This window comes from Sorex fumeus, unplaced genomic scaffold (assembly GCF_029834395.1).
Source record: "Sorex fumeus unplaced genomic scaffold, SorFum_2.1 ptg000046l, whole genome shotgun sequence".
Classification (NCBI taxonomy): Eukaryota; Metazoa; Chordata; class Mammalia; order Eulipotyphla; family Soricidae; genus Sorex; species Sorex fumeus.
In genome coordinates, this window is record NW_026606103.1 from 4,583,636 (window position 1) to 4,592,968 (window position 9,333).

Here is a 9,333-nt window from a genome sequence, read left to right on the forward strand (position 1 = left end):
TAGGGCTTACTGCTGGCTCTGTGCTCAAGGATCACTCCAGGAAGTATTCTGGGGGACCATATGTGAAGCTGGAGAACAAACTGGGGTCAGCTACACAGTCTTATCCAGGTTCTGTTTCTCTGATCGTTCAAAATTGGGTTTAAGATAACTGCTATTTAGTCATTGTATGACCATTAACAAACGAACTTTTCTTGGGTCCATTTATTTAAAACTGTAAATTATTTCTTAAGAGGTAAGTAAAAGGGATGCTGCTGGAACATTGTGTGTGTGTGTGTGTGTGTGTGTGTGTGTGTGTGTGTGTGTGTGTTTATGATTAAAATCAGTTCTTTTATTGAGGGAGAGAAGTTACTCCAGTGTTCCCTGGTGGAGAGAAAGGGGGAAAGTGGGAAGTCAAGTTTGCTGGTGAGAACTTAAGGGTCTGCCAACATTGTCAGAATCCAGGCTTTTCCGGATCTTTCCATGCCTTGTGTCTACAGATCGGCAAAGGGTTCCGGAGAACCAATTGAGAGGCTTCTTTCAGCTGTCAACCAAGAGGCTCTAGGTCTTCTCTCAGCCAAGGCATCCAGTGAAAATACAATTTATTTTTCAGAATCCTCTGGGGAATTAAACAGTCTCTTTCGCATCGCATTATCATGCTCCCTGCTCTTGATCCTCTTTTCCGTGCACTCTTTCTTCAAGCATTTTTCTCATCTCTCAATCAAGATCATTGCAATGACCAAACATTTCAGAAAGCCATGATTTTTGTGACATTCCTGAAGCAAGTGTATCAAGATGTTGCACTCTTCAGTTGTGCAAGTGCGGAGATAAGTCGGGATGCATCCTTAGGAGGAGGTGACGGACCCCAGCAGAACAACCCGGACGGCGGCCCGCCCAGGAGCCTGCAGCAGAGTCGGGGCGACCCGCCGAACCAGGCGGAGACGAGGCTCAGGGCGCATGCGCGGGCGCGCCCCAGTACGGCGGCCGCGAGGGCCCGCGGCGGCTCCGCTGGAACATAGTTTTGAGAAAATTAAATGTGGGGAACGTTAGCCAATTAAAATTATTATGATAATTAAGGTTATATGCTTATAATACTGTAAATAGCATTTATGTTTTTAATGGATAGTCAGAACAGTTCCCTGAAAGCCATTGCCAGTCCCCACCTCATATGATACGTCTAGTCTGTCACTTCATTCCCCTCTACATCCCTTGCTTGGTGATTGCAGTATAATACTTATAAACATGTATATGTAGATGCATATATGTATATGTATATGTATATTCCACAATTGTTAAGTAGATTGAGTAAATGCTAGAACTTTGTAGACCAGCATTACTCAACAAGGGATCAAATAACTCCTAGGGGCCCACCAGGTTGTTACAAGGGGAACACAGGTTAAAATCAAATAAATGGGTGATTTTTACCTCTAGTCTTGTGACAAGGTTGGAATACCAACTAATAGAACAGGGTGCCACAAGAAGAAACAAGGCCCAAAGGGAGTTGTAGTCATTGAAAGGGTGAGAAACAATGGTTTGGGCCACTAGTTTTGTTCACTGGTTCTGGAGATTATAAGGTGATTCAAGTGTCAGCTCTGGATATCAAAGCATTTTTCTCTTCCATAAAATTTTACTCATGATTTGCTCGCTTCGGCAGCACATATACTAAAATTGGAACGATACAGAGAAGATTAGCATGGCCCCTGCACAAGGATGACACGCAAATTCGTGAAGCGTTCCATAAAAAAAAAAAATTTACTCATGTTGAGATAATATATTTGTGGTTATATATATACATATGTATATATATGTTGCATTTTGGTGATCAGTGCTTTGTGATAATTAATGGTTTTCTCTCACCTTGGTGATTCTTCTTATTCTGAAGTTCATCCTAGTAGCATTCTAGCTAATTTAGATTTCATTTTTTGGGGGTCACACATGGAGATGCACAGGGGTTATTCCTGTCTCTGCACTCAGGAATTTCTCCTCGCAGTACTTGGGGTACCATATGGGATTCTGTGACTCGAACCCAGGTTGGCTGGGTAGGGACTGTAGATGAAATAAGACAGAGCTGCAAGAAGCCACTGCAGATATACCAAATCTACAGTCTGTCTTCCCTAAACTGGGTAAGGCCTCTGGCCACCAACATTCCAAGAAGAAACAAGAGCAAGAATATCCTCTTTGAAAGGACTGATAAAAAGTGAACTTTAATCTACTTTTACCTCTTGACCATGCTGAGGCTTTCACCTGATCAGCATATCATTTATGACCTCATCTTTCTCTTTCCCTTATAAAAACTCACTTTTGTGCCTTCTGCAGACTCTCTCTGAATATGAGCTTTACAACTCTTTCATTTATTTATTTTTGTTTTGAGGTCACACCCAGGGGTGCTCCAGGTTTACTCTTGGCTTTGCACTCAGGAATCACTCCTGGCGGTGCTTGGGGGACCATATAGGGCCCATATAGGATGTGGGGATCGAAGTTGGGTCAGTTACATGCAAGGCAAATTCCCTACCCGCTATATTATCACTCCTGCCCCTCTACAACTCTTTTTTTCTTATTTTTAATTTTTATAAGGTTGTTTGCAATAATTTATTGTATTCAATATTCTAACACCAAACCAATTCCACCACCATTACACCTTATCATCACCATTATTTTCAATTTTACCACTACTACCCAAGCCTGCCCCAAAGGCAGATCCTCAATAATTTATTTTTGTTGTTTGTTAAGAGTTATTCACTAAAAATGATCCAAAGAGGGCTTTTTAGAGGAAAATGTATGAAGATTGTTGTATCTCATCTTGGAGCTGTTAAGCCTTGTATAAGAAATTACTGACATGTTGTTACATGTTGAGCCTTGTGAACACATATATATGTGTACATATGTATGTATGTATATATATATGTATATAGATAGATAGATCAAGATCAGTTGCCTTCTACTTTGTGTGCTACTGTTGGTACACCAGTGGCATAGAGTATGAGATGTAACTCCAGAAATTCCAAAATTTTAAATAGAATGATACAGCTTGAGGTAAATGCATCTCTGCCACTTGTTGCTCTTTTTCGAGATTTTTTGTGAGTCTCTGGATCATGGCCGTTAATGAGTTTCTATGGTGCCCTTTTAATGCCCAAATAAACACTCTGATTGTCTCCCAATTCGACTTTTTATTCGGTTGTTAAGGGTCATCAATTTTAATTTTTGGAGGGGTTTTTGTTTTGCTTTGTTTGGGGCCACACACCCACCTGTGCTCAGGGATTACTCCTGGGCAGTGTCTGGGGCCTATATGTGTTGCCAAGATCAAATACAGATGGGCTATGTGCAAGGAAAGTACCTGAAGTGCTGTGCTATGTTTCTGGTCTCAATTTTAGACTTTTGAGAATGGTAGATAGTCAAGAGAATTTTGTTTCGATTTTACTTTAGGCACAGTGGTTTACTATGCTGTTAATAGTAGCATTTCGTGCACGACACGGTTTAGCACCAAACCCCTCACCTGAATATCTACTTTTCTGATCATTGTCCCAGTGTCTCTCCTCTTCACTCCCCAAGGTAGCTTACTACTAAGACCAGTTCTCAATTTCTGTGACCTTTGGGTATTTGCATGTCTTTATATTCCATCATGTCTACTACATGTCTTTATATTCCATCAGGAGAGAGATCATTCTGTGTGTGTGTCTCTCTCTCTGTGAGTGAGGGCACTCACCACTTGCGTTTGGTGGTCAAGAGTCGCCTCCCCATCCCAATCAGCCTCTGCATACCAACACATGAGGGAGGAAACAGGACCGCCAAAATGGTTGGTGATTAATTGCCATATATTACAGTCTATGTTCCTCCATGCATTCCATTCTCCCTATGTGTCTATTCCAGTCTCGCCCCATGCCCCATTCCAGTTTCACCCTGTCCCTCATTCCAGTCTCACTCTGCCCTCATTCCCATTCCCTCATGCCCCATCTCACAGACGTCATTATTCACCCAGCCCCCCAGAGTTGGGGGTAGCAATACACCTTGTAGTGATTGCACACTTAATATATGTAAGGCCCTTCCCTCAGGTGAACCTTCTTCTAGGACAAAATCTCATCTTGCAAGAAGATACACCCAAGGGCAGAAAACCATCTAGGGGCATATTTCTCCTTTCCTTGGTCTATTTCCATTTGAATGGACATCTTAAATTTACTTCTTAATATTTCTAGTCATTTTGTATGAACACCGTAGCACTGTAGCACTGTACTCCTGTTGTTCATCTGTTTGCTCAAGTGGGCACCAGTAATGGCTCACAACAAATTGTGAGACATGTTGTTACTATTTTTGGCATATTGAATACGTTATAGGTAGCTTGCCAGGCTTTGCCATGCAGGCGAGATACTCTCAGTAGTTTTCCCGGCTCTCCGAGAGGGGCGGAGGAATAGAACCCGGGTCAGCCATGTCGGCCGCATGCAAGGCAAACGCCTTACCCACTGTGCTATCACTATTAAGGTTTGTATTATTGGAAAATTGCTATGTTGATCAAAGGGATGGTTCTTCCTATTCCCATTTTGTTTTATACAGAATTTTCTTAATGATAAACTTATATCCTATAATTTGATTAATTAAATATTTCTGAATTGAAAGAAAGAGAAACTTAACACCGTAAGATATATTAAGTTTAAAGGATGGGGTGGCTCTCCTGGAGACATCTCTCTTATATCCCAGACTACAGTCCTCAGCCCAAGTTAGTCTTCCTAACCTTAGCAGAGTCCTTATTCAGATCCTTCTTTTTGGGTGATGACAAAGTTTGTCCATGACCATACTCATAACTTACTATATTTTATGGTGGTTGGCCTGTCCCTTTTAGATCCCAGGATAACTTATGGCCTGTCCCTTTTAGATCCCAGGATAACTTATGGCTTGTCCCTTTTCAATGCTTGGGTAGCTTACGGCTTGCCCTGAGTCCATCCAAGACCCTCACTGGAACCCTCCTTTTGGGGTGCTAGGAACTAAGGACAACTGAGGCTTAAGTCAAGTAAATATGACAGATGCACAGGAATAAATATTGTTCTGAGTCAATTAACTCCCAGAAGCACAGCATTCACTATTTTCCTGTGTCGATACAAAAAAGGACACTGCTCTAGAGTAAACTGTGAAAAGGACATAAGGGAAAGAAAAAAGCAAATATTTCAGTTGCATATACAAAATCCAGAATCCTGAGAAGAATCTGACTTTACAAATCACAGGGTCTGATTTTGGGATATAGTGATTAACAGAGAGGGGAAGCAGAACAAAGAATAAGTTAAAGATTAATAAAGAGGAATGGGAGTGCCACTGGGGCTGTGTGATGAGGGTAACTCAATAACCTAAACTCCTCGAGGCAAGGGAGGAAGGACAAACCAATCCAACATCTCTCCTAATTTCACTCAGCATGATACTCTCCAGATCCTGCCAGGTAGCAGCTAATTGTATGATTTATCATTTTTTACAGAAGAGTAGTATTCTATGTGTGTATGTACCACAACTTCTTTATCCTGCAATCTATTCAGTCAAGACATGTTATAAATAACATAAAATATCACTCATTCATGAATAAAAAAAAAGTATTTTACGGAATGAAAGTTTAGGGCTGTGGAAGAGAAAGATGCTAACAGAATCTGCTTCACTGATGGGGACCCCATCCCTGAGAGCAAATTGTGGTTTATATACTCTGCAGTGGACCATTCTCAAGGAAGGAAAAACTTACATTGAAACAATAGTTAAAAGGAGACAAAGTATGAGTTTTTAACTGCCCTATGGTAATTTCCAACATCCTCACTGAGTAAGAGATAATAAATGCATTTTGAATTTTGAAAAGATACCTTACCTTACACAGGAGCCATTTAACATATAAAAGTTAATGCAAATCAAGAGATTACAATCTCTTATTATAAATTTCTTATTTTGGTTAGGTGAAAAAGGAACTCTCATCCACTGGTGGTAGGAATGTTCAACCAATGTGGAAAGTATGAAGAGTTCTCAGTAAATTGAGCTGCCATATGACCCAGCTATTTCACTTTTGGGAATCTACCATCAGGACACACAAACATTCATCTAAGATGACATCATCACACCATTATTCATTGCAGCACTTAAAACAAATAGCTATAATATGGAATCAACTTAGGCGTCCAATAAAAATGAATGTATTATGAAGATGTGGTACATATACACAATGGAACACTATACACAATGGAATATTATGCAGCTATAAAGAATGAAGCAATCATTCAATTTGCTGCAACCTCAATGGAACTGGATTATATCATGTGAGTGAAGTAAGCCAGAAAAAGAAATAAAATCATAGGATGATCTCACTTATCTGTGATATATAAATTAACTGGAAGAATAAGGAATGAAATATGGTAAAGAGTGGATATCTAGATTGCCCTTGATTATAGAGTACAGGGAAGAGAACAGAGAAGGTAAGAAAGAGAGGTGGGGGTGGGGGGAAGAGAGAAAGAAGATGAAGACAGGAAGTAATGGGTAAGCAGGGGTCAATGGCCTGAGATACATCAGTAATATGGAGGGGTGGGTAGCTACAGACACAAAACAGAGTAAACAACACTAAAAACATGAGACACAAATGACAACAACCAAACATTCTGATGTGCCTGTAAGGTGGCAGCTTGTGGGGGTGGGAGGGAACTTGGGGTCACTGGTGATGAGAAATTGATGCTAGAACATTAGACGTTTCAATAACTTTGTAAATCACGGTTCTTTAATGAAATAAAAATTGTTTTTTAAAAAGATATTTTGGTCTGATGACTGTTTGACCTGGTCTTTCTTACATCTCGTTTCAGCAGGAGGCTGGCGTGGAGATATGAGATATGGTGCAGGGCTTCTACACACACTGACTACAAAGGCCTCTGTAGAAGTTACCTTTGCCCTGGTCTAGCCATAACTGACCTGTAACTTTAGCCAAGTGACCTTAGCTGCCAGCTGTGACTTCTTTGTCAGTACCTGACAGAGGAAAGCTAAAGTCTTGCCACCATATTGGGAAAAAACAAAGTCACTGCAGTGGTAACCTAAACGTTCATTAAAGACCCTGGGTTAGCCTTCTTGTTTTCCAGGATAGATAGGAAAATAAATTCGGGTAACACTGGAGGTTGAAAGTGTTATTTCTTCACTCGACTTAGTTTTAGGGCTATTTCCCGTCCTTGGCCTAGCAATTCTCAATGGACTGTGTTGAGGAGAAAATTAGAAGACCTAGGCAATCAAAGGCAAAGCTTGGAGCATGCCAGCCTATCTCCCCCCAGGAATGTGAAGGGGGGTTTCAACTATAATAATTCACATGTAGTTATGGTGCTGTTTTCTAGCACATGGGTATATTAAAGGTATGTCCCTTCCCCTTCAGTGATACCAAACAGCCACAGTACATGTAAGAGGAATAGGGAAGCATATTTAGGGCAATAGAAACTTGACCTCAAGTGCTGACACTAGATACTGATTGAAAATCCTACCGTTAAAGATTATTGTTAGAGAAAATTTAGCTTGATTTTAAAATGCTGTCTTTAGTCCTGGAACCCAAGAAGGAGGAACTATAAATTGTAAGTTACAAATTTTATAAATTTGGTAGCTACATCTGTAATGAAACATGGTTATCCCTAGAACATGGGCCTGATAGTATCTAATAAATGGGAGAAAGGACCAGGAACTAACATTGGGTTAGAACCGCTGCCCATGTTTGCTGAGTTTGCCTACTTCCAACCACCCAATCTTGAAAGACCATAATCAATAGTTGACAAACTACTCTAGGCACCATATAATCTCATCAATGGCCAAGATCCAGAGACTATGAAATAAAGCTCTCAGGAGAGTGCAACATAGAACATCCTGATCCTGCTCCAGGCTGTCTTCACCCTGGCCACTCGGAGGGGGACAGGCTGAGTTTCCCTCCCCACCCCTGCAGAGTCCAGGCAGTCAGAAACCTCTTGAATCCAACCATATCCATGCTCAAGGCCTCTCTGCACAGGTTCGGAAGAGCCTCAACTATGAGGGAACTTGCAGAAAAATCCAGTATTCTGGACCCGTGACTGATATCTCCAAGCCTGCTTGGAACAGGTCTGGGCCTCCTCCCCCCAGCTCCCCAGTTTTCCAGTGTCTTGGTAGTCACACAACAAACTGCCTCTGGTGCCATATAATCTCATCAATGGTCAAAACCCAGAGATTATGAAATAAAGCTCATGGAAGAGTGTGACATAGAACAACCTGGACCATGAGGCCGAATTCACGGCTGCAGGACCTCTTATGCTCTAGCCCACTGATGTACCAAAAAGTAGCACACATTTGTTTGGGTATAACTGTACATGCTTGCAATCTTTTATACAAGGACTTACTTAAATGGCTTCAGGATGAAATATAACAATCTTCACAAACTTTCCTCTTATGGTGGTGAGAAGGTGCACAATGTTGGGATTGGTATTTGAATATTAATTGTAGTCTGTTAGGGTCCGAGCTCAGGACAGCCTCACCTGTCAAGGAAAACTCTGAGAGACCAAGTCCATGCAAAAGCAAGAGGTTTATTCAAGCATGCTCGGGCTCACAGTATGACCACAAACCGTCAGTGACTGAGAGCCCCGAGCCTCTTCAAAGGGGCCTTTTTATAGGGCATCTTCCCGAGCATTTCAGAAAAGCCCGCGCACAAGTCACCCAATACATTTGAATTATCACATTAGATGCTGCACGCAGGCAGCCAGTCATTTTGCAACAAGCCATCAGCACCAGCCACTCTCTTCTGTACCTGTCACCAGGCCCTCCCAACGGGCAGTCAATTAGGCCTTTTCATTAGGCCTTCTCCAACCTTGTGGCCTTATCTGGTGAATTCCAGGTGCAAGGAGGAGATGGGAGTACTTGGTGTTGGGCCTTGTTAGGCCATTCCAGGACAAAGAGATGCCTCATTAGGCCTTCTCAGGCCTTGTGGCCTTATCTGGCGAATTCCAGGTGCAAGGGGGTACTTGGTGTTGCTAGCCTGCTGCAGCTGCAGGACGGGATATGGGCTGGGACTTGCTTTGCTAGGGCCCAATTGTCATGGGGCTATCTTTCATAGTCAACTATTGTTGAACAGCTTTTTTAAAATAAAATAAAAATAAAAACAAATTGAAAAAATCAATAGTTGCTATTAAAGCCTCCTTTTTCTCCTGTCTTTGAGGCTCTAAATCTATGCATTTTAGACAGGCGGGATATTTCTCACAGTACATGCTGGATATCAACTGGAATGCCCACCTCGAGGCAAAACGCTTGGTTACATAAAAAAACACAATGGCATGAGCACGCTTCATAAATATTCATACCCAGGGGCTGCAGCGATAGAACATCTGTGTAGGGCATTTGCCTTGCACGTGACCATCCTGG

The 9,333-nt window shown here is 41.7% G+C and overlaps 1 non-coding gene across 1 annotated transcript; it reads left to right on the forward strand.

Moving 5' to 3' along the window:
* Positions 1-1,614: 1,614 nt before the first annotated feature.
* On the forward strand, positions 1,615-1,721 carry LOC130031287 (U6 spliceosomal RNA). Its single transcript, XR_008793635.1, has one exon. It is a non-coding gene; the product is annotated as a U6 spliceosomal RNA (small nuclear RNA).
* The last annotated feature ends 7,612 nt before the right edge of the window (positions 1,722-9,333 follow it).